Below are 8286 nucleotides of genomic sequence, written 5' to 3' on the forward strand. Positions count from 1 at the left end.
ATGATCATGGTAAGTTGTGAGTAATGTATAGAATTCTTGAACCAGTGTTATACACCTGAAACTAATACAAAATTGTATGTTAATTACACCTCAATAAAAAATTAACAAAGGGAGAAGATAATACAATTAGTCCTACTTCCAGGCCCAGGTGATAACCACAGACTTCCAGAAGATTTTTCCATGGCTGACTCACCACCAATGTCCAGACTACTGCTCTGCACCTCAAGTTCTGGATGAACGTGTATGAGCTATAGTATGGCTGGCAGATAAAGCCTTAAACCTTCATGAGCATAGTGGCCAACCTCCTTTCTGAGAAATAGTTTGGCCAGTACTACACTGACCTAGTAATTGCCCAATTAGTTCCCAAAATCTTTAAGCCCTTCATTGCCCTTTAGACCTCACCAGCTACCCCACAGTGACTGACGACTTTCTGGTCATCAGCATATGCGATAAACAAATATATGGGATATATGAGTCCCTTTGGGAGCCAAACATGAATCTAGAGCACCTGTTTGAGTTCATATAACAAGCCATGCTTAAAGCTATGGACCAGGATGCAGTGTCAGACATAGGAGTCATTGTTCACATCATTGAAAAGGACAAAATCACCACCACAACACTGAAAGGGACTTACCCTCAGTACCCAGAGCCCACTTTAAAAAATTAGGTTTTCATTCACACACACAAAAACACTTCTTACATCACACAAAAAATTTACTCAAAATGATTAAACACTTGAAGACCTGAAACCATAAAACTCTAAGAAAACAAAGGCAGTAATGTCCTTGACATCAGTTTTGTCAATGAGTTTTTTGATCTGACACCAAAAGTAAAAACAAGTGGGACTACATCAAACTAAAAAGCTACTGTACAGCAAAAGAAGCAAAGTATATTAAAAAAAAAAAAAGGTACTGCACAACAAAATGAAAAGGCAACAAACCGAAGGGGAGAAGATCACTTGCAAATCATGTATCTGATAAAGAACTACTATTCAAAACAAAGAAATTCTACAACTCAACAACTACAAACAAACTAAACAATATATCTGAATAGACATTTTTCCAAACAAGACATACAGATAGCCAACAGGTATGTAAAGTTATGTTCAACATCACTAATTATCAGGGAAATGCAAATCAAAACCACAGTGAGATAGTTCATACATATAGGAATGGCTGGTATCAAAAAGACAAGAAATAACAAGTGCAGGCATTCATATAGAGAAAAGAGAACACTTGTGCACTGTTGGTAGGAATGTAAATTGATGCAACCACTATGGCAAACAGTGTGGAATTTCTTCAAAAAATTCAAAGTAGAACTACCATATGATCCAGCAATTCCACTCCTGGGTATTTGTCTTAAAAAAAACGAAAACACTGATTTGAAAAAATATATGCATCTCATGTTTATTGAATCATTATTTACAATAGCCAAGACATGGAAAAAACCTAAGTGTCCACCAATGAATGAATGAATAAGAAGGGATTCATGCACACGTGCGCACATGTGCACACACACACACACAGTGAAATATTATTCAGCTATAAAAAAGAATGAAATCTTGGCACTTGTGACTCAATGAATGGACGTTGAAGGCATAACGCTTCATGCAATTAGAGAAAGGCAAATACCATATGATCTCTTTCATGTGGAATCTTAACAAAAGTAAGCTCAAATGCTTTTTCTGCATCTATTGACAGGGTCATATGGTTCTTATCTTTTCTCTTATTAATGTGATGTATCACACTGATTGATTTGCAAATATTGAACCAGCCCTGAAGCTCAGGAATGAATCCCACTTGATCATGGTGAATAATTATTTTTATATGCTGTTGAATTTGACTTACTAGTATCTTGTTGAGAATTTTTGCATCCATATTCATCAGGGATATTGGCCTGTAGTTCTCTTTTTCTTCTGGGTCTCTGGTTTGGGAATTAAAATAATGCTGGCCTCATAGAATGAATCTGGAAGTTTTCCTTCCCTTTCTTTTTTTGGAACAGCTTGAGAAGGATAGGTATTATCTCTGCTTTAAATGTCTGGTAGAATTCCCCAGGGAAGCCATCTGGTCCTGGACTCTTATTTCTTGGGAGATTTTTGATAACTGATTCAATTTCTTTACTAGTTATGGGTCTGTTCAAATTTTCTATTTCTTCCCGTTTGAGTTTTGGAAGTGTGTGGGTGTTTAGGAATTTGTCCATTTCTTCCAGGTTGTCCAGTTTGTTGGCATATAATTTTTCATAGTATTCCCTGATAATTGCTTGTGTTTCTGAGGGACTGGTTGTAATAATTACATTTTCATTTGTTATTTTATCTATTTGGCTCCTCTCTTTTCTTCTTGAGAAGCCTGGCTAGAGGTTTATCAATTTTGTTTATTTTTTCAAAAAAACCAACTCATTGATCTGCTCTACTGTTTTTGTTTGTTTGTTTGTTTGTTTTTTAGATTCTATATTGTTTATTTCTGCTCTGATCTTTAGTATTTCTCTTCTTCTGCTAGGTTTGTGGTGTCTTTGCTGTTATGCTTCTAGTTACTTTAGGTGTGCTGTTAGATTTTGTATTTGGGATTTTACTTGTTTTTTGAGATAGGCTTGAACTGCAATGTATTTTCCTCTCAGGACTGCCTTTGCTGCATAATATAGCATCCTTTCTTAATAAAAACCCTTGAGAAAGTTGGGATAGAAGGAACATTCATAAACATCATAAAAGCCATCTGTGAAAAGCCCACAGCTAAATGGGGAAAAACTGAGAGCTTTCTCCGTGAGATCAGGAACACGACAGGGATGTTCACCCTCACCGCTGTTGTTTAACATAGTATTGGAAGTTCTAGCATAGGCAGTCAGACAACAAAATGAAATCAAAGGCATCAAAATTGGCAAAGATGAAGTCAAGCTTTCACTTTTTGCAGATGACATGCTACTCTGCATGGAAAACCTGATAGACTCCACCAAAAGTCTGCTAGAACTGATACACGAATTCAGCAAAGTCGCAGGATACAAAATTAATGTACAGAAATCAGTTGCATTTTTATACACCAATAATGAAACAACAGAAAGAGAAATAAAGAAACTGATCCCATTCACAACTGCACCAAGAATCATAAAATACCTAGGAATAAACCTAACCAAAGACGTAAAAGATCTGTATGCTGAAAACTATAGAAAGGCTATGAAGGAAATTGAAGAAGATACAAAGAAATGAAAAAATATTCCATGCTCATGGATTGGAAGAATAAATATTGTTAAAATGTCAATACCACCCAACACAATCTACACATTCAATGCAATCCCAATCAAAATTGCACAAGCATTCTTCTTGAAGCTAGAAAAAAACAATCCTAAAATTTGTATGGAACCACAAAAGACCCCAAATAGCCAAAGTAATATTGAAGAAGAAAACCAAAGTGGGAGGCATCACAATCCCAGACTTTAGCCTCTACTACAAAGCTGTAATCATCAAGACAATATGGTATTGGCTCAAAAACAGACACATAGACCAATGGAATAGAATAGAGACTCCAGAATTGGACCCACAAATGTATGGCCAACTAATCTTTGACAAAGCAGGAAATAATATCCAATGGGAAAAAAAAAGTCTTTAACAAATGGTGCTGGGAGAACTGGACAGCGACATGCAGAAAAATGAAACTAGACCACCTTCTTACACAATTCACAAAAATAAACTCAAAATGGACAAACGACCTGAATGTGAGACAGGAAACCATCAAAACCCTAGAGGAGAAAGCAGGGAAAAACCTCTTTGACTTCAGCTGCAGCAATTTCTTACAGGCCACGTCTCCAAAGGCAAGGGAATTAAAAGCAAAAATGAACTATTGGGACCTCATCAAGATAAAAAGCTTCTGCACTGCAAAGGAAACAATCATAAAACTAAAAGCAACCGACAGAATGGGAGAAGATATTTGCAAATGACATATTAGATAAAGGGCTAGTATCCAAAATCTATAAAGAACTCACCAAACTCCACACCCAAAAACAAATAATCCAGTGAAGAAATGGGCAGAAGACATGAATAGACACTTTTCTAAAGAAGACATCCAGATGGCCAACAGGCACATGAAAGGATGCTCACATCACTCCTCATCAGGGAAATACAAGTCAAAACCACACTAAGATGTGGTTATACAAATTAAAACCTCACGCCGGTCAGAGTGGCTAAAATGAACAAATCAGGAGACTATAGATGCTGGAGAGGATGTGGAGAAATGGGAACCCTCTTGCACTGTTGGTGGGAATGCAAACTGGTGCAGCCACTCTGGAAAACAGTGTGGAGGTTCCTCAAAAAATTAAAAATGGATCTACCCTATGACCCAGCAATATCACCGCTAGGAATTTACCCAAGGGATATACGAATGCTGATGCATAGGGGCACTTGTACCCCAATGTTTATAGCAGCACTTTCAATAATAGCCAAATTATGGAAAGAGCCTAAATGTCCATTAACTGATGAATGGATAAAGAAGATGTGGTTTTTATATACAATGGAATACTACGTGCCAATGAGAAAGCATGAAATCTGGCCATGTGTAACAACGTGGATGGAACTGGAGGGTATTGTGCTAAGTGAAATAAGTCCGGCAGAGAAAGACAGATACCATATGTTTTCACTCATATGTGGATCCTGAGAAACTTAACAGAAGACCATGGGGGAGGGGAAGGGAAAAAAAGTTAGAGAGGGAAGGAGGCAAAACATAAGAGACTCTTAAATACTGAGAACAAACTGAGGGTTGATGGGGGTGGGGCGAGAGGGGAAAGTGGGTGATGAGCATTGAGGAGGGCACCTGTTGGGATGAGCACTGGGTGTTGTATGGAAGCCAATTTGGCAGTAAATTATTTAAAAAATTAAATTAAAAAAACATAAAGAAGTAAGCTCATAGATACAGAGAACATACTGGTAGTTGCATGTGTATGTGGTGGGGGAGGGGTATCAAAATGGGTGGAGGCCATCAAAAGGTACAAATTTCATTACAAAATAAGTCATAGGGATGAAATATACAGCATGGTTACTATAGTTAATAAACTGCATTCCCATTTGTAAATTGCTAAGAGAATAGAATTTGAAAGTTCTCATCACAAGAAAAAAGGTAACTATGAATGGTTGGTGACAGATGTTAACTAGACTTACTGTGATTTCATATTATATACAGATAGCAAATCATTACATTATGTGCCTGAAACTAATGTTACATGTCAATTATATTTCAATAGAAAATTTAAAAAATTCTCTTAAAAAAAGATGGAGAAGAAAATATGACCATTAGTTTTACATCCAGTTTCACATAGCAATAGATTGTTAAGAAGTAATTTTATTACATAAAATATTAAACCCCATAACATTTCATTGATCCATTTGAACTACATGAACTTTAATAATTTTTAATACTGCCTAGCAAGGTTGAAAACTGACAACGATCTAGGAAACTGAAAGTTTTGAGGATTTGTAGGAAAGATGCCATTTCCACTGAGGAGACAAGAACACTGAGGAACTGGTTTACCCAAGTTTGCACAACTATTAAGCAGTAGGGCCATGATTCTAATCTAGATTCCTGACATCAGAATAAGTGTTCCCTCTTTATAACATCAAACTACCTTTTTAAACAACAAATGGCCAGGAGAAATCACATATTAGGCCACAAAAACAAGTCTCAATAAATTTAAGATTAAAATCTTAACACCTTTTCTGACTACAACTAATATAAAACTAGAAATCAACTCTAAGAAAAAAACTGAAAAAACAAAAAAATCCCACAGAGACTAAACAACATGCTACTGAACAATCATTGGGTCAGTGAAGAAATCAAAAAGGAAATAACATACCATGGAACAAATGAAAATGAAAACAATACTCCAAGACCTATGGGACACAGCAAATGCAATTCTAAGATTATAGTGATACAGATCCACCTTAAATAAGAACAACAACAACAAAAATCTCAAATAATCTAATCTTACATCTAAAGGAAGTAGAAAAAGAACAAAGACCAAAATTAGTAGAAGGAAGGAAATAATAAAGATAAAAGCAGAAATAAATAACAGAGATTTTAAAAATAGAAAAGATTAATGAAACTAAGAACTGATTCTTTGAAAAGATAAACAAATTGATAAAACATTTAGCCAGAGTCAAAACAAAAGGGGGGGTGGCAAATAAAGTTAGAAATGAAAGAGAAGTTACAACAAATATAACAGAAATACAAAAGATTATTTAAAAACTACTAGAAACGATTATATGCTAACAAGTTGGACAACCGAGAAGAAATGGATAGAGTCCTAAAAGCATAAAATCTTCTAAGACTAAATCAGGAAGAACTAGAAATTTTGAACAGACCAATTACTAGTAATGAAATTGAATCAGTAATCAAAAAAACTCAGAAACAAAAGTCCAGGACCAGACAGCTACACAGGTAAATACTACTGAACATTTAAAGAAGAATTAATGCCTATCTTTAAACTATTCCAAAAAATTTGAAGAGGAAAGAATGTTTCCAAGCCTATTCTGTGAAGCCAGCTGTACCCTGATACCTAAACCAAAGACCATACAAAAAAACAATTATGGGCCAATATCCCTGATTAACATGGATGCAAAAATTGGCCACAAAATATTAGCAAATGGAACCCAACAATACAGTAAAAGGATTATACTCCATGATCAAGTGGGATTTATTCCAGGGATACAAGCCTGGTTCAATATCCGCAAATCAATGAACGTGCTACACACACCTTTTTAACAAAATAAAGAATAACAATCATATGATCATCTAAATAAAAGCAGAAAAAGCATTTGACAAAGTACAACATCCATTCATGATAAAATTCTCAACAAAATGGAGATGGGGGAGTATACCTCAACATAATAAAGGCTATGTATGACAAACCCACAACTAACATCATATTCAGTGGTGAAGAGTTGAAAGCTTTTCCCCTAAGATGGAAAACAAGACAAGGATGTCCACTCTCACCTATTTTATTCAACATAGTATTGGAAGTCCTAGTCATAGCAATTAGCCAACAATAATAAATAAATAAATAAATAAATAAATAGCATCCAAATTGGAAACGAAAAAGTGAAACTGTCACTATCAGCAGATAACAGGTTACTATACATAAAAAAAACTCCTAAGGATTACACACCCACAGCCACACACAATTAGAACTATTAAATGAATACAGTACAGCTACAGGATACAAAAGCAATATACAGAAATCTGTTACATTTCTACACACTAACAATAAACTACCAGAAAAAGAAAGAAAACAGTCCATTAACAATTGCATCAAAAGGAATAAAACACCTAGGAATAAATTTAAATTAAGAAGGTGAAAAACCTAGACTCTGAAACTGTAAGTCATTGATTAAATAAATTGAAGATGACACAAATGAATGGTAAGATATACTGTGCTCATGGATTAAAATAATGTGGTTAAAATGTCCATATTACCTAAATCAATCTACAGATTCAATGCAATCTCTGTCAAAATACCAATAGCATTTTTCACAGAACTAGGGCAAATAATCCTAAAATTTGTATAGAACCATAAAAGACCTTGAGTAGCCAAAGAAATGTTGAGAAAGAAGAACAAAGCTGAAAGCGTCTTGTTCTTGGATTTGAAAACAATTTGGTACCGGCACAAAAGCGAATACACAGATTAATGGAACAGAATACAAAGCCCAGAAATGAATTCGTGCTTATATGGTCAATTATAACAATGGAGTCAAGAACATACAATGAGGGAAAAGACAGTCTCTTCAATAAATGATGCTGGGAAAACTGAACCACTTTCATACATCATATATATAAAAATAAACTCAAAATAGATTAAAGACTAAAATATAAGATCTGAAATCACAAAACTCCTAGAACATAAACACTAAGTTTGACATTGGTCTTAATATGTTTGGATCTGTCTCTTCAGGCAATGACAACAAAAGAAAAAATAAACTAATAGAACTACATCAAACTAAAAAGCTTTTCCACAGTGAAGGAAACCATCATCAACAAAATGAAAAGGCAGCCTTCTTCCAAATGAATGACAGAAGATATTTGGAAATGCTATATCCGATAAGGGGTTAACATTCAAAAAATATAAAGAACTCCTAAAACTCAATATAAAAAATCCAATTAAAAATGGGCAAAGGAGCTGGATAGACATTTTCCCAAAGATGTGTAGATGGCCAACTGGCACATGAAAAATCTTTAACATCACTATCAGGGAAATGCAAATCAAATGTCACCATGAGATATCACCTCATACCTGTCAAAATTGTTATTTCTTGTC

At 35.0% G+C, this 8286-nt stretch overlaps 1 pseudogene; it reads left to right on the forward strand.

Moving 5' to 3' along the window:
• Nucleotides 1-685, forward strand: LOC122490971 (annotated as a pseudogene).
• Nucleotides 686-8286: the final 7601 nt, after the last annotated feature.

This window comes from Prionailurus bengalensis, chromosome C2 (genome assembly GCF_016509475.1).
Source record: "Prionailurus bengalensis isolate Pbe53 chromosome C2, Fcat_Pben_1.1_paternal_pri, whole genome shotgun sequence".
NCBI lineage: Eukaryota > Metazoa > Chordata > Mammalia > Carnivora > Felidae > Prionailurus > Prionailurus bengalensis.